The sequence below is a fragment of the Tamandua tetradactyla genome, chromosome 24, assembly GCF_023851605.1.
Source record: "Tamandua tetradactyla isolate mTamTet1 chromosome 24, mTamTet1.pri, whole genome shotgun sequence".
Lineage (NCBI taxonomy): Eukaryota > Metazoa > Chordata > Mammalia > Pilosa > Myrmecophagidae > Tamandua > Tamandua tetradactyla.
This window is the reverse complement of record NC_135350.1, coordinates 23,123,983-23,144,113: the sequence shown is the minus strand read 5'-3', so window position 1 is coordinate 23,144,113 and position 20,131 is coordinate 23,123,983. Positions and strand designations below refer to the sequence as shown.

The 20,131-nt window shown below is 36.0% G+C and overlaps 1 protein-coding gene across 7 annotated transcripts in view; it reads right to left on the bottom strand.

Annotated features, from left to right (window-relative positions):
• Positions 1 to 20,131, bottom strand: part of PPP3CA (protein phosphatase 3 catalytic subunit alpha) — a 350,999-nt gene that overhangs the window by 39,995 nt on the left and 290,873 nt on the right. The gene's annotated exons all lie outside the window — the stretch shown is intronic.

The following is a 20,131-nucleotide window of genomic DNA, read 5'->3' as shown; positions in this document are numbered from 1 at the left end:
TACATAATTCATTAATCGCAAATACTTGAATCGCTTCTTTCTCTTTTTCTAAAAAAAAAAAAATTCTCCTTTTCTAAAAAAAAATACACACACCTTTTTCTGTTAGAACTCAAAACAGTTGTATTAAATAGTTAAAATTAGACTGCTTTCTTGACTTAATAAAGTAAAACTTTTGGACTGAATCCCACATAAAATAATATGCTGGTCTCTGACTCTTGACTTCAGAAAAGGATGCACAGTCTATGACTCAGAAAAATTACTCTGCATGCGTCCCTTGCTCTGTGTGTTATCTGTAGGTTAAACATACACTCATACAGAATATTACAGCTGGAGAGGTCCTAAGAACATAGCTAGACTCACTGTCACCAGATTGTGAAATCCATTCTATAGCAATCCTGATACAGAGTTTTAAGCAGGTCTCTGTGAATACTTCCAATAAAGGTCAAGCCACCTGTTTTCACAGGGCCACCAGTTCTATGGATAGACAACGTATGAGAAATTCACTAGCTGAATTCAAACCTGCCTTTATCTGGTTTTCTACTCACTGATCCTACCCTGCCTTTTAGAAAAAGACAGAATTAATTACATACACTGTGTCTAAATGACACCGTTTTAAATATTTGAAAACAATACTATCATATCATACTTTCCTGATCCTTGGCAAGATCTCACTTTTATCTTACCAGCAGTATTACATTAGTGGAGATTATTGAAAAGATCCCTAGATGATGTCAGATGGCTTTTTTTCTTATTTATGTTTGGGGGTTGAAGATATGAAAAAATATATGTAGTTTTTTTTTATTTTTAGGCTTAATTTATATGCAAGAATGTGTTGTAGCAAGGGATCCAGGTAAGAGTATAAGGATAGGCTTTAAAAATCTATTCTCTGAAATGAGTTACTGAGTATTGATCGGGGTTTGAGCTTTTTCAGTAATGCAGAACTTCTTACATAATGACATGTTTGATGTACTAGTTTTCACCCTTCTGTATTTGCTCTTCCATCTGGAATGTTCTGTTAGAAACCTCTGAATGTCCAAACCTTTCCCACCCTTTGGTACCCAGCTTTAAAGCTAGCCCCTCAGTGAAGCCTTTTATGATTTGTTCCATGGCTTTAATCTCTCCTTCTAATTTCTCCTTCCCCTGAATTCCAAAAGCTATTGACTTACACCTCCATATTGCATTTACTTTTTCAATTTTGATGATATATATATAAAACTTCTACTATAATATAAGACCCTTAAGGACAACTACCACTTCACAAGCTTTGTTATGCCTTTGTGTCTTATACACTGCCCTACTCAGAGCACAAAGGCTTAGAAGCTAGAGACACATCTTGACATTTCCTCTTCAATCTTCTTTTTCAAGCTAGTTGTTCCTAATCCCTTCCATCTTTCTTCATGAGATGGCTTCTAGAGCCTTTTTCTCTTTCTGCTCATCCTTCTTCAGAACACATGCAAGATTGCCAATGCCTCTGATAAAATGTGGCCCAGAACTAACATAATCTTCCAGGTAGGTTTGATTAGTGCTGAATTTTGGGGAGGATATTATTTTCTGTGATTGGATACGCCATATATTTTATTGCTGCCTAACACCATGTTGATGTTTTCAGCAGCTTGTTATGGACAAAAATCATATTTTTTCATGATTACTTCAAAAGTAAGGCCTTCGATTAAATCATATTTCTGGCTAATCAATATGGTTCAAGAGAATATAGAATCACAAACACATTGGAAACAAGAAATACAGAACCAAATATTGATAGTGCAGACAGTGTTGATGTGAAGGAAGATCTTCCCATGGAATAATGAACCTTAGATCTATTCCTATAAACACATCCCTTTTATTACACTATCATTTATGTCATTATATCGCCTAACCTAAGGCTATATTCACATGGTATTTAAAACATGCAACATGAAAAAAATCATAACCTATTATCAGTCTGATATTTCTGATCTTTGGGATGGAAAAGGTGACATGCCTTTCATCTTTGCTAAGTACTATCTGAGCACTGGAGCCACATAAAAGGGTTTTACCATTTTTGAATACCATATATTCACAGCAGGAACATATTCTCATATTTTCAAAAGAATCTTTAAAAGCTCTAAGTTGCTTTTTTGAAGAATAATTTTTCCTCTAAGTTTTCTGCACTTTTTATTAGCATTGGGTTGATGTAGCAGGAGGAAGGAAAAATCAGTGTTATAATTAACACTGCCCTAGGGGAAAGAGAGAGGCAGAGTCTAGATACGTTTGATATAATATGTAATTTAATCATTACAGTAAATCTGAGAAGCAACTGCGACGTTCTTATGTTACAAATAAAGGAAATGGAATTGAGAAATGAAGTAACTTACACAAGATCATACAACAGTAACCAGCAGGTCTCACTCATATTTAAACTGAACTTTTCTTGACACCAAATTCATTCTCATTTACCATTTCTTGCTGTGTCTTATAAATTATATATGTATGAATTCTAGTTCTAGCTGTTACACTAATTTAACTTTTGAATAGGATACTTAAAATGAACGAGGATTTAGCTTTTGCTAAAAAAGTATGTTTGAGAAAATTGAAAGAGGATACAAATTCATAAGTGAGAGTAAGGTTTGTCTAACAGATACAAGAAGCTATGTTTTATAGCTGGTGAGTTAAAAACATTTATTCATTCAACCTTAAGCTTAACACAATTTATTAGAGTGCCTACTGATGATGCAGATGTATTTTCAGATTTTGTTTGTTATAATAAATTGTAACAGGCTACATTTATTGAGCCCCTGCAATATGTATGCCGCTTCCTATACTCCTTTATGAACACAATCACAGATCTTCAAAATATCCTTCAAAAGTGGTTCTCATCATTTGAATTTTGAAAATGAGCAAACAGAGAGGTTATCTGCCCAAGGTCCCAGTTAGGTAGGAGCAAACCTCTTTTTCTGGCCTCAGTCTAAAGTTCACGATCTTTTTGGTACACCATAACATACTCACCTTAACTGCAAAAATGCATTTCATGTCTACCAAATTTTGGATGCAGATTCTTTCTCTGTCCTCATTTAATATTTTTCAAAAAGAACACTCAATTAGCAGCCAGGAGCCCAGACTGCTAGATGGATGGTGCCATTAACAACTCCTGTGAACCAAAGTCATTAACATCTCAGAGTATTTCGGTTACCTGGCTGGTTCACTAAGCAGGTGTAGCTATATAATTTATATGCTCTCCTTCAGACTGGAATGATGCTAGTAAACTTCTGAAACAAATACCTCATAATTAAAGTAATGGCTGATTAGTATTCTCAATAATTTCAGAGGGTATTAATAGGATTTTTTCTCATTTTTCTCCAGCTTTAAAAAAGAATAACGGGGCAGGCCACAGTGGCTCAGTGGCAGAGTTCTCGCCTGCCATGCTGGAGACTGGGTTCGATTCCCAGTGCCTGCCCAGGTAAAAAAGAAAAAAAAGAAGAAAAAGCTTAAAAATGCAAATACACCAACATGCACACTTTTTTCCTATGCAACAAAAATATTCATGCAAAAACACTTTTTGAATAACTCTATACATTAATATTACACGCAGATTTTGATGTTTTCCTACAATAAATATGTATCAAAAAATACATGAGAGAATTTTAAACCAAAACACTCAAATATCCAGTCACAAAATTCACAATTAACATTTTATCCTCCACCTCCCACATCCCTCACCCATGCCACCGGCCTCCAACTATCACTGGGATTACACAACTGAACTACAGTCCTAACAGTGTGCTTTTCTCTGAAATACTTGAAAGACATTTACCTCCAGTGCAAAACAAATAATACAAATGGTTGTACTTCAAGAATCACTCAAGATCACCTCCTGAGACCTTGTCTGTGAAACAGAGAGAGCACAAAAGAACAAAAGCCTACCATCAAGGGATTCTTTTATTCTGCTGGCAACTACACACAGCCTCATGTCATTTAAGAGTCATACTAAAAGGTTTAGAGAAAGAATATGACAATATATGGACTTTACGTTATTAACCATGATTTAGAGTAGGACAGACAATACAGAAATAAATGCCCTTCTGTTGCATGTGCACATGTGAAGAATGGCCAGAAAATAATTTGGTATAATGGAAAGAGTAATAATGCCTTGAATCTGGAGGCCTGGTTGCTAGTTATTTCTCTGTGTTCACAATTATGATCTTAAAGTTAGGCAATTATTTGGTCCAGCCCTATTTGTTTGTTCAATTTATCTCTATACAGCCTTGTCTTTAAAGGCATGCTGATGTAGAAGATGTAAAATCAATAATCAAGGTATCACTCCTACCTGGGGAGTGGAGAAGGGGCACCTTACCCCTATTTTCTCTTTTGCCACCAATGAATATAGTGAAATCCAAGGAACATAATCTAAATTTAATCCACTGCCCTCTCTACCAACCTATTCACTGAACTGCTAGACTGCATTCAAATCTATAAAGGGAATCTCTCTTCCTCTAGTTTGATAAGACACAAAAATCAGCATTTCAAAGGAAATTGATAACATTTTTTTGACTTCTCTATAATTGTCATCATGAGGAAAGCTGATGGCAGAACAGTGAATGATAAGAATGACATTAAGAGAAGGCTTCTGATTTAAGAGAAGTTATCAGAATATCGGTATCAAGAGGCCTTGACCAGCTCACCAAACCATGAGCTCACCACATTCAAAGTTAATCTCAAGAGTAAAACAAAGCTCTTTCTCCCAAACACCTTTAGATTAGTAATCACAAAGCCCTAACATAACTCTGTCATTCCTTACACTTCAAGGCCTGTTTTAAAATAGAGGAGAGTGCAGTCAAAAGAACAGAAATGAAGATAAGAAAAACAGGACTGAAAAATGAAAAAACTCACGTTGAAAAAGTGACCCAAAGTGTATCATCAGAAAGAATTACAACCAGGCATGTTGACTGCTTTCATTTTTGTCATTGGACTAAATTCCAGGAGCTTGAATGGTGGAGACATTATTACACAGAGAAGCTCAGGGTGATGCAATTGAGGGCTCTATCTCAGTGAGTTCATAAGCATGAAGTGCATATATTTTTAATTCTCACTTATCACAGGATAAATTTTTAAAGCTGCCATAAAAAAATCATTTTTTTCAATAAATTTAGAAGGTGTAATTTTTTAAGTATAATATTTTCACTTCTGAAGTATCTTTTCTCCCCCTAATTCCACTCCTCAGTGTTAACTGCTATTAATGAGGTTTTGTGTGCATTTTTGGGGGTATGTTCATGAAAATTATGCATGTAGATTTTTTGGAGGACCATAATTTTAATTTCCCTTTTAACGCTCTCTTGAGCCCCTTGGTCTAATTTGGTTATATAACTTTAACATCTCTTGGAAAAGAGATGCAAATTTATTGATTATACATTCTTCTTTGTATTTGCTACAAACTTTCTCTGCAACGAACATGCTTCTATGTACATCAGTTTGAATTTGTCCCACTACCTTATTGGAATAATTCCTGAGAATTGAAACTGCTGGGGCAAAGGATGTGCAGAATTTGAATTTTGAGTGAAAATTCAGAATTTCCTTCTCATCAGTCCTCTTTACCAGTGTTTATGAATGAGAGCTCCCTATTTCCCACAATGTATGTATCAATATTTTTAATTTTTGACAATGTAATATTACAAAGAATGTCAAGCTTGATCATTGTATCATTAATAGCCCATTGTATTTCACATTCCTCTATATTCTCATTTTTTTTTTTAGTATTCTTTTTTTTTTTTTATTAATTAAAAAAAGAATTAACAAAACAATTAGAAATCATTCCAATCTACATGTACAATCAGTAATTCTTAATAACATCACATAGTTGCATATTCATCATTTCTTAGTACATTTGCATCAATTTAGAAAAAGAAATAAAAAGACAACAGAATAAGAATTAAAACAATAATAGAAAGAAAAAAAAACAAAAAAAACAAAAACAAAAAACCTATACCTCACATGCAGCTTCATTCAGTGTTTTAACATAATTGCATTACAATTGGGTAGTATTGTGCTGTCCATTTCTGAGTTTTTATATCCAGTCCCGTTGTACAGTCTGTATCCCTTCAGCTCCAATTATCCCTTCTCTTTTTTTTTTTTTTTTTAATTAACGGAAAAAAAGAAATTAACCCAACATTTAGAGATCATACCATTCTACACATGCAATCATTAATTCTTAACATCATCACATAGATGCATGATCATCATTTCTTAGTACATTTGCATTGGTTTAGAAGAACTAGCAACATAACCGAAAAAGATATAGAATGTTAATATAGAGAAAAAAATAAAAGTAATAATAGTAAAATCAAAACAAAACAAAACAAAACAAAACAAAAACCTATAGCTCAGATGCAGCTTCATTCAGTGTTTTAACATGATTACTTTACAATTAGGTATTATTGTGCTGTCCATTTTTGAGTTTTTGTATCTAGTCCTGTTGCACAGTCTGTATCCCTTCAGCTTCAATTACCCATTGTCTTACCCTGTTTCTAACTCCTGCTGAACTCTGTTACCAATGACATATTTCAAGTTTATTCTCGAATGTCCGTTCACATCAGTGGGACCATACAGTATTTGTCCTTTAGTTTTTGGCTGGATTCACTCAGCATAATATTCTCTAGGTCCATCCATGTTATTACATGGTTCATAAGTTTATCTTGTCTTAAAGCTGAATCCATTCTGCCATTCTATGTCTTTTGATTGGGAAATTCAGTCCATTAACTTTTAGTGTTATTACTGTTTGGATAATATTTTCCTCTACCATTTTGGCTTTTGTATTATATATATCATATCTGATTTTCCTTCTTTCTACACTTTACTCCATACCTCTCTCTTCTGTCTTTTCGTATCTGACTCTAGTGCTCCCTTTAGTATTTCTTGCAGAGCTGGTCTCTTGGTCACAAATTCTCTCAGTGACTTTTTGTCTATAAATGTTTTAATTTCTCCTTCATTTTTGAAGGACAATTTTGCTGGATATAGGAGTCTTGGTTGGCAGTTTTTCTCTTTTAGTGATTTAAATATATCATCCCACTGTCTTCTAGCTTCCATGGTTTCTGCTGAGAAATCTACACATAGTCTTATTGGGTTTCCCTTGTATGTGACAGATTGTTTTTCTCTTGCTGCTTTCAAGATCCTCTCTTTCTCTTTGACCTCTGACATTCTAACTAGTAAATGTCTTGGAGAACGCCTATTTGGGTCTATTCTCTTTGGGGTGCGCTGCACTTCTTGGATCTGTATATTTAGGTCTTTCATAAGAGTTGGGAAATTTTCAGTGATAATTTCTTCCATTAGTTTTTCTCCTCCTTTTCCCTTCTCTTCTCCTTCTGGGACACCCACAACACGTATATTTGTGCGCTTCATATTGTCATTCAGTTCCCTGATTCCCTGCTCAAGTTTTTCCATTCTTTTCCCTATAGTTTCTGTTTCTTTTTGGAATTCAGTTGTTCCATCCTCCAGTTCACTAATTGTAGCTTCTGTCTCTTTAGATCTACCATTGTAGGTATCCACTGTTTTTTCCATTTTTTCTTCTTTGTCCTTCACTCCCACAAGTTCTGTGATTTGTTTTTTCAGATTTTCTATTTCTTCTTTTTGTTCAGCCCATATCTTCTTCATGTCCTCCCTCAATTTATTGATTTGGTTTTTGAAGAGCTTTTCCATTTCTGTTCGTATATTCAGCATTAGTTGTCTCAGCTCCTGTATCTCATTTGAACTATTGGTTTGTTCCTTTGATTGGGCCATATCTTCAATTTTCCGAGCGTCATCCATTATTTTCTGCTGGTGTCTGGGCATTTGATCAGATCTCCCTGGGTGTGGGACCCAGCTGGTTGAAAGGTTTTTCTGTGGAATCTCTGGGCTCTGTTTTTCTTTTCCTGCCCAGTAGGTGGCGCTCGTGGCGGTCGTTTGTCTGCGGGGCAGTCGGCCCGGGAAACCGCGCGTGGAGGCGGGGGTCGCTGGCCGTGGCTTGGGGGAGTGCCGGTCCAAATTGCCCAGCTGGCCCAAGACGCCAAGCGTGACGGGAGGGCCCCGCTATCCAATGTTCCCAGTCAGACCGGGGAGCCACGTGCGTGGAGGGGACCCCAGACGCCAGCCACCCCAGCCGGGAAAACGTGCACCCCTCGGGTATCTCACAGCAGTGGATTCTCCCTACCCGTTCAGCCGTTCCAGAATGGGGTACGCTGTCTTTTTTGGTCTCTGTCGTGACTCCGGGAGCTGTTTTGTATTGTTTCTGTTTCTTTAGTTGCTTTTCTGGAGGAGGAACTAAGACCCGCGCGTCTTACTAAGCCGCCATCTTCTCCTATATTCTCATTTTTATTGTAATGTTTTCATTTGTCTTGAAGTAATAGTTATTGCGTTACTGATTTCTAAGGGCTAATTTACAATGAATGATGTTAGTCTTTTGATTTTCATTCACTGAACATGAAATACCATGTGTTATTATTATTATTTTTTTTACCATTATTTCTGTTTTATTTCTGGTTGTACAGAAGTATGTATTCATATATAATCATTTTGTGTTGCATGGCTTTTGAGTTTTGTATACTTAAAAACATTTACATCAGTTGCATACATATGTTTGTGCTGTATTTTTTGTCATTTTTTAATGTATGAGTCATTACTTTGGTTCTAAAGCATTAAATTTTCAAACTGAAGAAAAAAAAAGAACAGAAATGTCTTGAATTGTATCCCCTTCTCACCCTTTTGCTAACATCTTTCATTTTTTATCTCTAACTGATCATCCATTCCATCTTCAAAAAATGAGACAGAATGACAAAAAAGAAACACATCTGAGAGGAAACCAAATGGGACATTCCAGAATCATTATAATCAATCCAGAAATAGTTTTTTTAAAATGCATAATAGATCTAGGATATTATTTCCTTTTAATTTTTCTACGAGCAGATGCCCAAGCAGAAAAACTAGCATCAGGTTGCTCTTTGGCAAAGTCCTACCATCATATGAGCCATGATGGCTTGATGGATAAAATTCTTGAGGCAGGGCCCATGTACTCCAGATCCTGTCTTTTGGCAGTGCTTTATGATTAGGCTGGCATAATGTATGAAAGGGTTTTTTGGTTCTGGGTGAGATAGTACACATTTTTTTTGCAATCAGAAATTTCCCATATAGATTACTCTTTGGGGGTTACACTTTTCAGATGTTTCATTTAAGATTACGTGAGGAAATACATGCACACACAAAAACTTTTGTAGTGCATATTACTGCATGTGTGAACATAGTCCATGACTCCTTCCATTTCCAAAATTTGACTTGCAACTCCTGTGCCCCCTTGCCTTTTTTTGGTCAGTGTCCTGTTATTGTCTGATGGATTCTGCTCTAGAAAGATTCCTATCTTATTGTTATTAATGACCTAGGTTAAAGGAAATTTGCTATGATGGTTACTGTGTCCTATGAGCAAGAACTGCATTCTTAGTCTATGCCTTATGGATTAGGCATAAAGTAAGAGCTCAAAGCACTCATGAAGATGAATTTCATGCCTTGGATTCTTAGGTAATTCAACCATAACGATATGCTCTAAATTTAAGTCACTGATTATATCCATAGTATGGATTTCTTGAAATTTAGTGTTTAATTTGCTTGATTCAGAATGTAATCCAGGGTCGGTTCATAGGCAGTCTCCTGGCAAGTTCCATATAATGACAGAACTGCAACCAACCTGAAATATTTTATTATTCATGAACACAAATAGTAGGTATATACAATTTACTTCAAACCATAAGAGAGTGATTTTGTATTTATCAAGGATATACAGACGTTTTTATTTTTAGTCCTTTTATGCCTACCTCTACTCTTACTTGGTAGGTGAAAATGCTTTCTCACCCTTTTTATACCCACTATAGCTTGTACATGTATATTTCATCTATCTAAGACATCTTCTTTGACTTTGTTACAAGTCTCCTACATAAAACTTGGATGATATTACTTACTTGTCCTAAGAGAAAAAGACTGTGCTAGACACTTTGGAGAAACAATGTGAACCAACCTTAGGATTATGCATGTGAATAGAAACAGATCCTTTTTATTCTTTTATAGTGCCTTGTACCATACCTGGCACATGGCTGATGTTCAATAGTGATGGTTGAATAAAGATCTAAGAAAAGGAAACAGAGAAAAGACACACAAAAAGAAAGAAGGCAGGCAGGCAAATGAAGAGAAAGAAAATAAAATTTTCAGAAACATAAAGCATGTAACTCCTCAGGACACTAAAACATTAACTACCATGTATGAACAGAAGCCTGAAAGAAAGCAAGCATTATGTGTCAACACTAATCTTCTAAGCTATCTATGCTCTCTCTCTCTATGTGGTCTTTGTGTATCATCCCCCCTCCTACCTGAAAAGGCAATGGAAGTTTTGAGGTTACAGAATCAGTGGTGACAAAAGGTATGACACTTCTGAAATGATTAGTGTTAAATGTAATTCTTCCTGGTTGAAGATGAAAGACAAACACCACCTTCTCACATTCAGTGACCAAGATACTTAGATTTATTGAAAGACTGAAACACACGGCTCTATAGTCTTCCTATTCTGTCTGACCAAGTCACTAAGTAGGTGAACAAAGAACATTACTCTTTCAAGAGGGATCATTTAAGATTCATATAGTTGAAAGTACAAGAGATACGGTTCAAAACCTGAGGTGATCCTAAGAACCTGAGAAGATAAGATCTCCAAATGTGGAGACCCTTAGCCCTTGGGTGATGCTTTTCTAAGAAATTCAGAAGGTCTGAGGGCTGCTAATTTTATACTTCAGTTAGCCACCTAAAGCTACAATACTAGCTTAAGGATGCTGTTTAGAAAAGGGTTATGTACTTTTCTTTTTTAACTGTGAAGTGTTTGGGGTTCACTATAATATAGTTGCTTCTTTGTTGTTGATGTTTCAGTCTCTTGGTGTCTGGAAACCAAGAATTTCTGTTTTTATGATTTTGTGAATTACAGCCAGGTGGACCTTAAAACAGTATGCTGCCCAGCTTTATACCTAGGGTCTGTAGGAATTAGGAAAAACCGCATATACCTCAACCATTTTCTATAGACCAAAACTGCCTAAAATAACACTACATGTTGCCTTGCAAGGTAACAGTCAACCTAGGCTGGATGTGCAAGGAGGGTCAATGACACTAACTTTAGCCTGGCTCTGGGAATGTTGGAAGTTTAAGATCATCTTTACATACAATGCACATATGAATTACACACCAGTGAGCTATAAGCTTGTGCTAAGGGAGTGTCTTCCTTCACTCCTTGTCTGTTGCTCTCTGAGTCATATCCCAGCCACCATTCATGTCTTTCCCCAAATAAGAAGCCTATGGGAGATATATCGCCTCCACTTGCTGCAGCTCAAAGACAGTTCTGAAGGCAGCGTTCAGAATTTTAAGAAAAAGTTAATGTCACTTCAAAGGTTAAATTCTCTTTCAAAACTGCAAAAGATTCTGTAAAATAGAGTGGACATAATATTGGATTTGTCACACAGTAACTGTGTAAGCTGGGCAAATATTTCTCTTCATTTATGCCTTAGCTGCCAAACTTGTTCGAAGGGCTAATAATAAACACCCAACCTACCATTTTCAAAGTATGAAATAATATATATATATGATTAATGTACACAATAATATATATGTTCATATGAACTATTTTGCACTTAATGAACGTAAAGTATTATGACTTAATTTCAGATTCCTCAAGAAGTGGGTGGCTATCCTTTTTAAATCATTTGACATTTTATAATCCTCATCTAATGTGTCAAATCTAAGCACTGAGGTCTGGAGAATTTATACCCAAAAACTGATTCTTGAAGTTCGCTCAAGATCAGTGAAACACAGAGCCATTTCTAATATTATAACTTAACATAGAGTGTTGAATTTCTTCCATTAAATATTTTGTAATCAACAAGAAAGAATCACGTGTGGTTTTGAGTTCCTTACCAGTTTCACTTGGCATATCCTCTAAAAGTTCTAGATCACATTATTATAATGCTAAAAGAGGGCTTATGCAAGCCTAGACTAAAAAGCAAAAAGAGAGATTCAGAAGAAGCTTTAAGTACTGTAGGAGAATGGTGTGGACACTCTCAATACTGGCTCATGCTTTGCCTTCATTCAATGCAGTTAATACTTATCAGCTCCAAATTCATAGTAAGGGTAACTGTTTCCTGGAGGGAGGTAACCTGAAAACTGGTATTCACTGTGTGTAATCACAGAAAGCCTTTCACCCTTAACCTTGGGATCAGGCTTTGAGCTACAGCTTACAGTTTACATATCTCCAAGATATGCTTGACACTAACTTAAGTCTGTATACACTTGATAGCAATATTCTTTTCTGTGGAAGTTATGTCATTGCAGACTTTTGACACTGTCAGAATAAAGTCCAGGAATCTCTAGTAGGTCTGGAATTTCTAGATAATTAACAACAAGGACAACCCACTGATTCAAGACTTTAACATCATCAGTTGTCATGGTCAGGTTCATGTGTCAACTTGGCCAAGTACCTGCTTGTCTGGTTGGGCAAGTGCTGGCCTGTCTGTTGCGATGAGGACATTTCATAGAATTAAATCATGATCATGTCAGCTACATCCATAGCTGATTCCATTTGTAATCAGCCAAAGGGGCGTGTCTTCTGCAATGAGTAATGCTTAATTTGATCACTGGAAGCCTTTTAAGGAGGATACAGAAGAGACAGGTTCTTCCTGTTTTGGCTGGTGAGCCTCTCCTGTGGAGTTCATCCAGACCCTCCATTGGAATCGTCGGCTTCACAGCCTGCCCTGCGGATTTTGGACTCTGTGTTCCCACGGTCACGTGAGACACCTTTATAAATTTTATATTTGCAAGTGTTCCCTGTTGATTCTGTTTCCCTACAGAACCCTAACTAATACATCTGTATTGCCACTGTTTTTTTTCACATTAAATGCTTTATAGAGAATTAAACGAATTATAGAGAAGTAGACTTTAGTTCAATGTAAGAGAGAATCTTCTAACCACTAGAGCTGTCAGAAAACAGAACACAATGCTCCAGATGTATTCCCTGATCGAGGCTGTTCAGTTGAGGCCACAGCAGAAGAGCACTCAACGGTGCATCTGTGAAGGATTTGACATTATGTAAAGGTCCTGCCGGTTTCCCTGTATGACCTCCTGTAACTCTAAGATCTGAGATTATTTCATTACATAGGCTCAAATTTAGTGAAAAGTAAGGATTGCCTCACACACTGTAGTATTATTTTTGTTGGTTCCACAATTGACTTAACTGACAAAAATTATAATTATTGGTGGTGATGGTTAAGAAATTAAAATTGCTTGTTAGAGCAAGGATACACTGAATAACTGTAGGTTAATTCAATGAAAATATATAATGAGAATTATTCTTAAATATTAAAACTTGATGGGTTGTTTCATTTCACCCTCCCTCCTATTATTAAATGTTTAAGTATGAGCAAGTTGACTACAGTGGACTGTTTAGAAAGTGGCCTCAAGCCATAACATTTTCACTGTTGGAGCTAAATAAAACAAAGCAAAAATTTAAGTGCTCAAGGGGATACTTTTTTTTTTTTGAGACATTTGAGGCTTACAAAATGATCATGCACAAAATACAGGATTCCTGTAGACTAAACTACACCCAACACCCCAACACCTTATATTGGCATGAAATATTGGTTAAGAATTGATAATAGCATTTTTTAACAGCAGGTACACTGAAAAATGAAAAATTTACTATTACTTATCAGACATAATTTATATTATACATATATTTTCCCACGTACTGTCTAATTATTAGCACCTTGAATTAGTATTGTATGCTTGTTATCATTCATGACAGAGCATTCCTGTGCTTGTAGTATTCATTACAGACCATCATCTATAATAGGGTTCACTGTGTACAATCCTACACTTTATCTTTAAATTTTTATTCTAGTAATATATACAACCTAAAGTTTCCCTTTTTAACCACATGTGCTGTTACACTCACTGATGGTAGCAGTAATCACGTGTTACCATCACCACCGTGCCTTTCCACACCTTTACCATCAACCTAAATCGACTCCCCATTCTCTAACCTTACTCTATCTCTTGGCAACCTATATTCTAGGTTCTAACTCTTTTCAGTTTTCTTATTGTACTTATTTCATAACACTGAGATCACAAAATATTTGTCTTTTTGTGCCAAGCTCATTTCACTCAACATAATGCCCACATGGTTCATCCATGTTGTTGCATGCATCAGGACTTCATTCCTTTTTATGACTGAATAATATTCCATTGTGTGTATATATCACATTTTCTTTATCCATTCATCTGCTAAAGGACATCTGAGTTTCCCACCAATGTTGGCATTCCCACCAACAATGAAGGAGTGTTCTTCCTTCTCCATATTCTCTCTAACTCTTGTAATTTTCTGTTTTTTTAATAGAGGCCATTCTATTGTGTGTGAAATGATACCTCATAATGGTTGTGATTTGCATTTTCCTAATAGCTAGTGATGTTGAGCATCCTCTCAAGTGCTTTTTAGCCATTTGTATTTCCTCTTTGGAGAAATGTTTTTTCAAGTCTTCTGCCTATTTTTAAATTGGATTGTTTCTCTTTTTATCATTGAGTTTTAGGATTTCTTTATATATTCTGGATATTAAACCCTTACTAGAAACCAAAAAATATTTGGTTTCCAAATATTTTCTCGCATTGAGTAGGGTTGTCTTTTCTTTTTCATGACCAATTCCAGGGATGTGCAAATGCATTTAATTTTGAAACTGTCCCATTTTTCTATTTTTTTCTCTCATTGCTTATGCTTTGGGTGTAGAGTCTAAGAAACAGCTCCCTACTTGCAAGATCTTGACGATATTTCCCTATATTTCATATTTCCTTCTAGGAGTTTTATAGGCCTGGTTCTCATATTTAGGTCTTTGATCCACTTTGAATTAATTTTTGTATACGGTATGAGATAGAGGTCCTCTTTCATTTTTTGCCCGTGTATATCAAGGTCTCCTAAGACAGCTTGTTGAAGTGACTATTCTTACCCAATTGATTGGCCTTGTCAAAAAAAAAAACAATTGGCCATTGATGTGAGGGTCTAGTTTTGAACTCATTTGATTCCATTGGCCAATACCATGCTGTTTTGACCACTGTAGCTTTGTAATATGTCTTAAGGTCAGAAAGTGTCAGTCCTCTAATTTGATTCTTCTTTTTCAGGATGTTTTTGACTATTTGGAACCCCTTACCCTTCCAAATAACTTTGATCATTGGTTTTTCTATTTCTGCAAAATAGCAAAAAAAAAAATAGGCTGTTGAAATTTTGATTGGGATTGCATTGAATCTATATATCATTAAGAACTGACATCTTAATGATATTCAATCTTCCAATCCATGAAAACAGAATTTCCTTCCATTTATTTCAGTCTTCTTTGGTTCTTTTAGCAATGTTATGTAGTTTTCTGTGTACGTGTCCCTTACATCCTTGGTTTAAGTTAAATTTATTCCTAGATATTTTCTTCTTTTAGTTGCTATTTTAAATGGATTTTTCTCTTATTGATGTCCTCCTCAGGTTGCTCAATACAAGTGTACAGAAACAATACTGATTTTTGCATCTTGTTCTTATATCTCACCACTTCGCTGAATTCATTTATTAGTTCTAGCATATTTGTTGTAGATTTTCAGGTATTCCCTATATAAGGTCATGTCATCTGCAAACAATGAACTTTTCCTTTTTCCTTTTCAATTTGGAGGTTTTTAAATTTCTTTTTCTTGCTTAACTGCTCTGGTCAGAACTTCCAGCATGATGTTGAATATGAGTGGTGACAATAAACATCCTCATTTTGTTCCAGACATCAGAGGGAAAGCTTTCTCTCTTTCACAATTGAGTTTGATCTTACCTGTAAGTTTTTCATATTTGCCCTTTATCATATTGAGGAAGTTTCTGTGGGTTACAATTTTTTTGAGGTGTTTTTATCAAGAAATGATGACAAAAGGATTTTGTCAAATGCCTTTTCTGCTTCAATATTAATTCCCTTGCTTGGGTTGAACTACTCTTGCATATCTGGGATAAAATCCACTTGATTATGGTGTTTAATTCTTTTAATGTGCTGTTGGATTTGATTCACAAGTATTTTGTTGAGGATTTTTACATCTATATTCATAAGAGAAAATAGTCTTTAATTTTCTTTTCTGGGGTATCTTTATCTGGCTTTGGTATTTGGGTGATGCTGGTATCACAGAATGAATTAGTCAGTATTCCCTCCTCACCAATTTTTTTGAAGAGTTTAAGCAGGATCAGAACTAATTCTTCTTTGAATGATTGGTAGAATTCAACTGTGAACCTTCTGATTCTGGGTTGTTCTTTTCTTAATTTTTAAATTTTACTTTTTTTTAGAATTTGGTATTTTTATTCACATGTTTTATTCTTTTCTTTTCTTATTAGAGATTGTAGGTTTCGAAAAATCATGCATAAAATACAGGATTTCCATATGCCACCCTTTCATTAACAGCTTGCATTGGTGTGAAACATTTGTTACAATTGATGAAAGCACCTTTTTATAATTGTGCTATTAACTATAGTACATGGTTTAACTTAGGGTTCACTGTTTGTATAGTGTGGTTTCATGGATTTTTTCTTTATTAGATAAGCTGTGGGTTTACAGAACAATCATGCATAAAACATAGGATTCCCATACACTACCCTATCAACTACAACTGCATTGGTGTGGACCATTTGTTACAACTGATGATAGCACACTTATTTCTCTTTTTTTATAACAATGTTACAAATTCCTCAGATAACACAGGTAAAAAGTGCGTAACAGTAAATCCATAGTGGTCAGCAGTTATAATTCCCCCTTATTTCTGTTCACTCCTCAATCTTGTGGGATTTGGGACAATGACCAATCTGGCTGCTTCAACCTAAGGAGGGATGTATATATTCCACAGCACAGTAATGGAATTATTTTGCTTGCTGTTGAAGATACTCCATGCTTTCAGGATGGGGTTGATTCAACCTAATTGTTCTGTTAATTGCCCAGGGAAGGCCAGAAGAATTGGAGTGGACGATCTGACTGCCTACCAATAGGTTCTAGGGCTCAACTGGCATAGGCACAGTCTAGTGGGGTTTTATCTGCCTGAGAAATAAACTTAACAAGTAAACTGAAAATCAGAGGTTCAAGTAAAAGAAGTAGAAGAATTATGATTATGAAACTTATAACTGAATATAAGTATGTTATGTTGGAGAAACAGCATCTCATAGATTCCCAAATAGAGACTGCCAAGGGGGTGTGACTTCACGTAGTCATGTGGCTTGCTTATATTTTCCAGATCTCCCTAGGGCCCTCAGGAGCACATCTGTTTGAAGCTTTGCATACTATGGCAGTTTGTGAAATATGTCTGAGACCTGCAGAAGAGTAACCTTCAGAATGCTGCTCCTGGGCTTTCCTCTGTTGGGAGGGTTTTGATAAGTGGTTGAATTTCTTTATCTGTAACTGGTTTGTTGAGGCAATCAATTTCTTCTCGAGTAGGGGCAGGTTGTTCGTGTGTTTCTAGGAATATGTCCATCTTTTCTAGGTTGTCTAATTTGTTGGCATGCAATTGTTCACAGTTTCCTCTTATGATCCTGTTTATTTCTGTGTGGTCAGTAGTAATATCCCCACTCTCATTTCTGATTTTATTTATTTGCATTTTCTCTTTTTTTCTTTGTCAGTCTAGCTACGGGTTTGTCACTTTTATTGATCTTCTCAAAGAGCCAACTTTTGATTTTGTTGATTCTATCTTTTTTATTTCTCAATTTCATTTATTTCTGTTCTACTCTTTATAATTTCTGTCCTTTGGTTTACTTTGGGATTACTTTACTGTTCTTTTTCTATTTCCTCCAGATGTGCAATAAGGTCTTTGAATTTAGCCCTTTCTTCTTTTTAAATGTAAGTGTTCAGGGCTATAAATGTCCCTCTGTGCTGGTTTGCAACTGTTGTGTATTCTGGAAAAGCCATGCTCTTTAATCCCGATTTAAAACTACTGGGTGGGATCTTTTTGATTAACTTGTTTCCCTGGAAATGTGACCCACACAATTGTGGATAAGACCTTTCGATTTGGTGATTTTCAGGGAGATGTATCTCTACCGATTCAAGGTGGGATCACTTACTGGAGTCCTTTAAGAAAGAACCATTAAGATTCAGAACTGACACAAAGAAGTTCGGAGGTGCAGAAAGAAAACATCCCCAGGGAAGAAGCCGGGAGCAAAAGCTAGCAGAGGTCACCATGTAACTTCCCCAGTTGACAGAGAAACCCTGAACATCACCAGCCCTTTCTTGAGTCAAGGTGTCCTTCTCTGGATGCCTTACTTTGGACATTTTTATGACCTCAGAACTATAATCTTGCAACTTAATATATACCCTTTTTAAAAGCTGCTCCATTTATGGTATATTTCATTTCAGCAGCTTTAACAGACCACCCTCTCAGCACTGCCTTCACTGCATCCCATAAGTTTTCATATGTTGTATTCTTGCTTTCATTCATCCAAGGATATTTATAGATTTTCCTTGCAATTTCTTCTTTGACCCACTTATTGTTTAAGAGATGTAGTTTAACTCTCACAGATTTGTGCATTTTCCAGTTTTCTGCCTGCTGTTGATTTTCGGCTTTATCCCATTATGCTCATTCTGGAGAGGCTTTCCCAAGTCAGCATTTCTGAGCCAAAATAGGGTCAAAGATCTACGGAGGGGACACAAACCAGCTCCAATGTTCCCTGGAGAGGGGATCAGGAAGGGTACCAAAAGCCTTTTTGATGGCTCCCGAAACCAGTGCTTTCCTGGGTTACCTAGCAAATGCCAGCCCTTTAGCTAAGTATTTCCTAGAGCCCTGATGAAGCAGCATATTTTTAAATCTCCACTGCCTACATGCCTCTCAGGGGCAGGGCAAAAATGGTGGCTGCCCCTGTCTTTGTACAGCATCAGCTGAAACTCTACTTCAGAGCTGGGACCCAGCGATATAAATTTGCTAATTAAAATTTGTGACAAATGATCCACCATGCCCATCCCTATTCTTGAGGTAAAGGATTTTTATGACCCTTTCTGTCTCCAGTGAGCTAGCCAGGGAGCAGAACCAAAGGGGGCTGCTGTGGGAGTGGAGGATAGGCCTGGCAGCCACCATGCAGAGAGAGCAACTCAGGTTCTTTACCATCGTTTATTAGTCTTTTCCTCCCACTCTACCCTGGATGCTCTACAGTGTTCTTCTGGGCTCTGGAGCCCCAGTACAGTTGCTTCAGACAGTTCCTACCTGTTTCATAGGTGTTTTGATAGAAGGATTGAGTCCAGTCCTAGAGCTCACTACTCTGCTATCTTCCCCAGAAGTTCAGGGGAGGGTACATTTCAAAGGGAAAAATGAATTATTTATTTTAGAAGAGTATAAAATATAAATATAAATATATACATTCTTTTAATAATGGATATATTTGGATAAATATCACCTGTCAAATGACTCTTCATTTCAAAAGTTTTGTTTTCTTATTGAAGAATAGTAGAGTCATCTCTACATAATGGACCCATGACTTGACTAGTGGATCACTGCAAACATAACACTGAAATCTTTTACATAATGGATCTGATGCAGAACAGCACAAGCAGAGGTTAGAAAATGGGCTCTGCCTGAGTTTCAATCTCTGAACTTCCAATGACTAGTTTGTTTGAGCCTATCCTATCAGTGCCCATCATAAAATCAAGATTATAGTGTAATTCATAGGGCTATTAAAGGTTTACACATTTACACACAGAAGTTTTTAACATGCTTGACATATGGTAAGTGATCAGTAAATGTTAGCAATTATTATTAATATATACTAGTTATAAGAATAAAGGATATACATACACATATTCTATGCTCTCATGATTGAAGGGAAATATTTAAATTTAGTAGATATGTTAACAACTTAAGACTTTAAAAAATATATATCAAGCTGTATCACTCAAGGTGACAATTATAATGACAACAGAAAATTATAATCACAATTGTATCAATTCCAAATTAAAGAATTCTGGATAATAAAGGCAGTGAAAACCATTATTCTATTAATTTTATCTGTTTTTGAGGGGTGATTTCTCTGAAAACCAATCAAAACTTTGTAATCTCAAAATCTCTTCAGTCTCACGTCTATATAAATTCT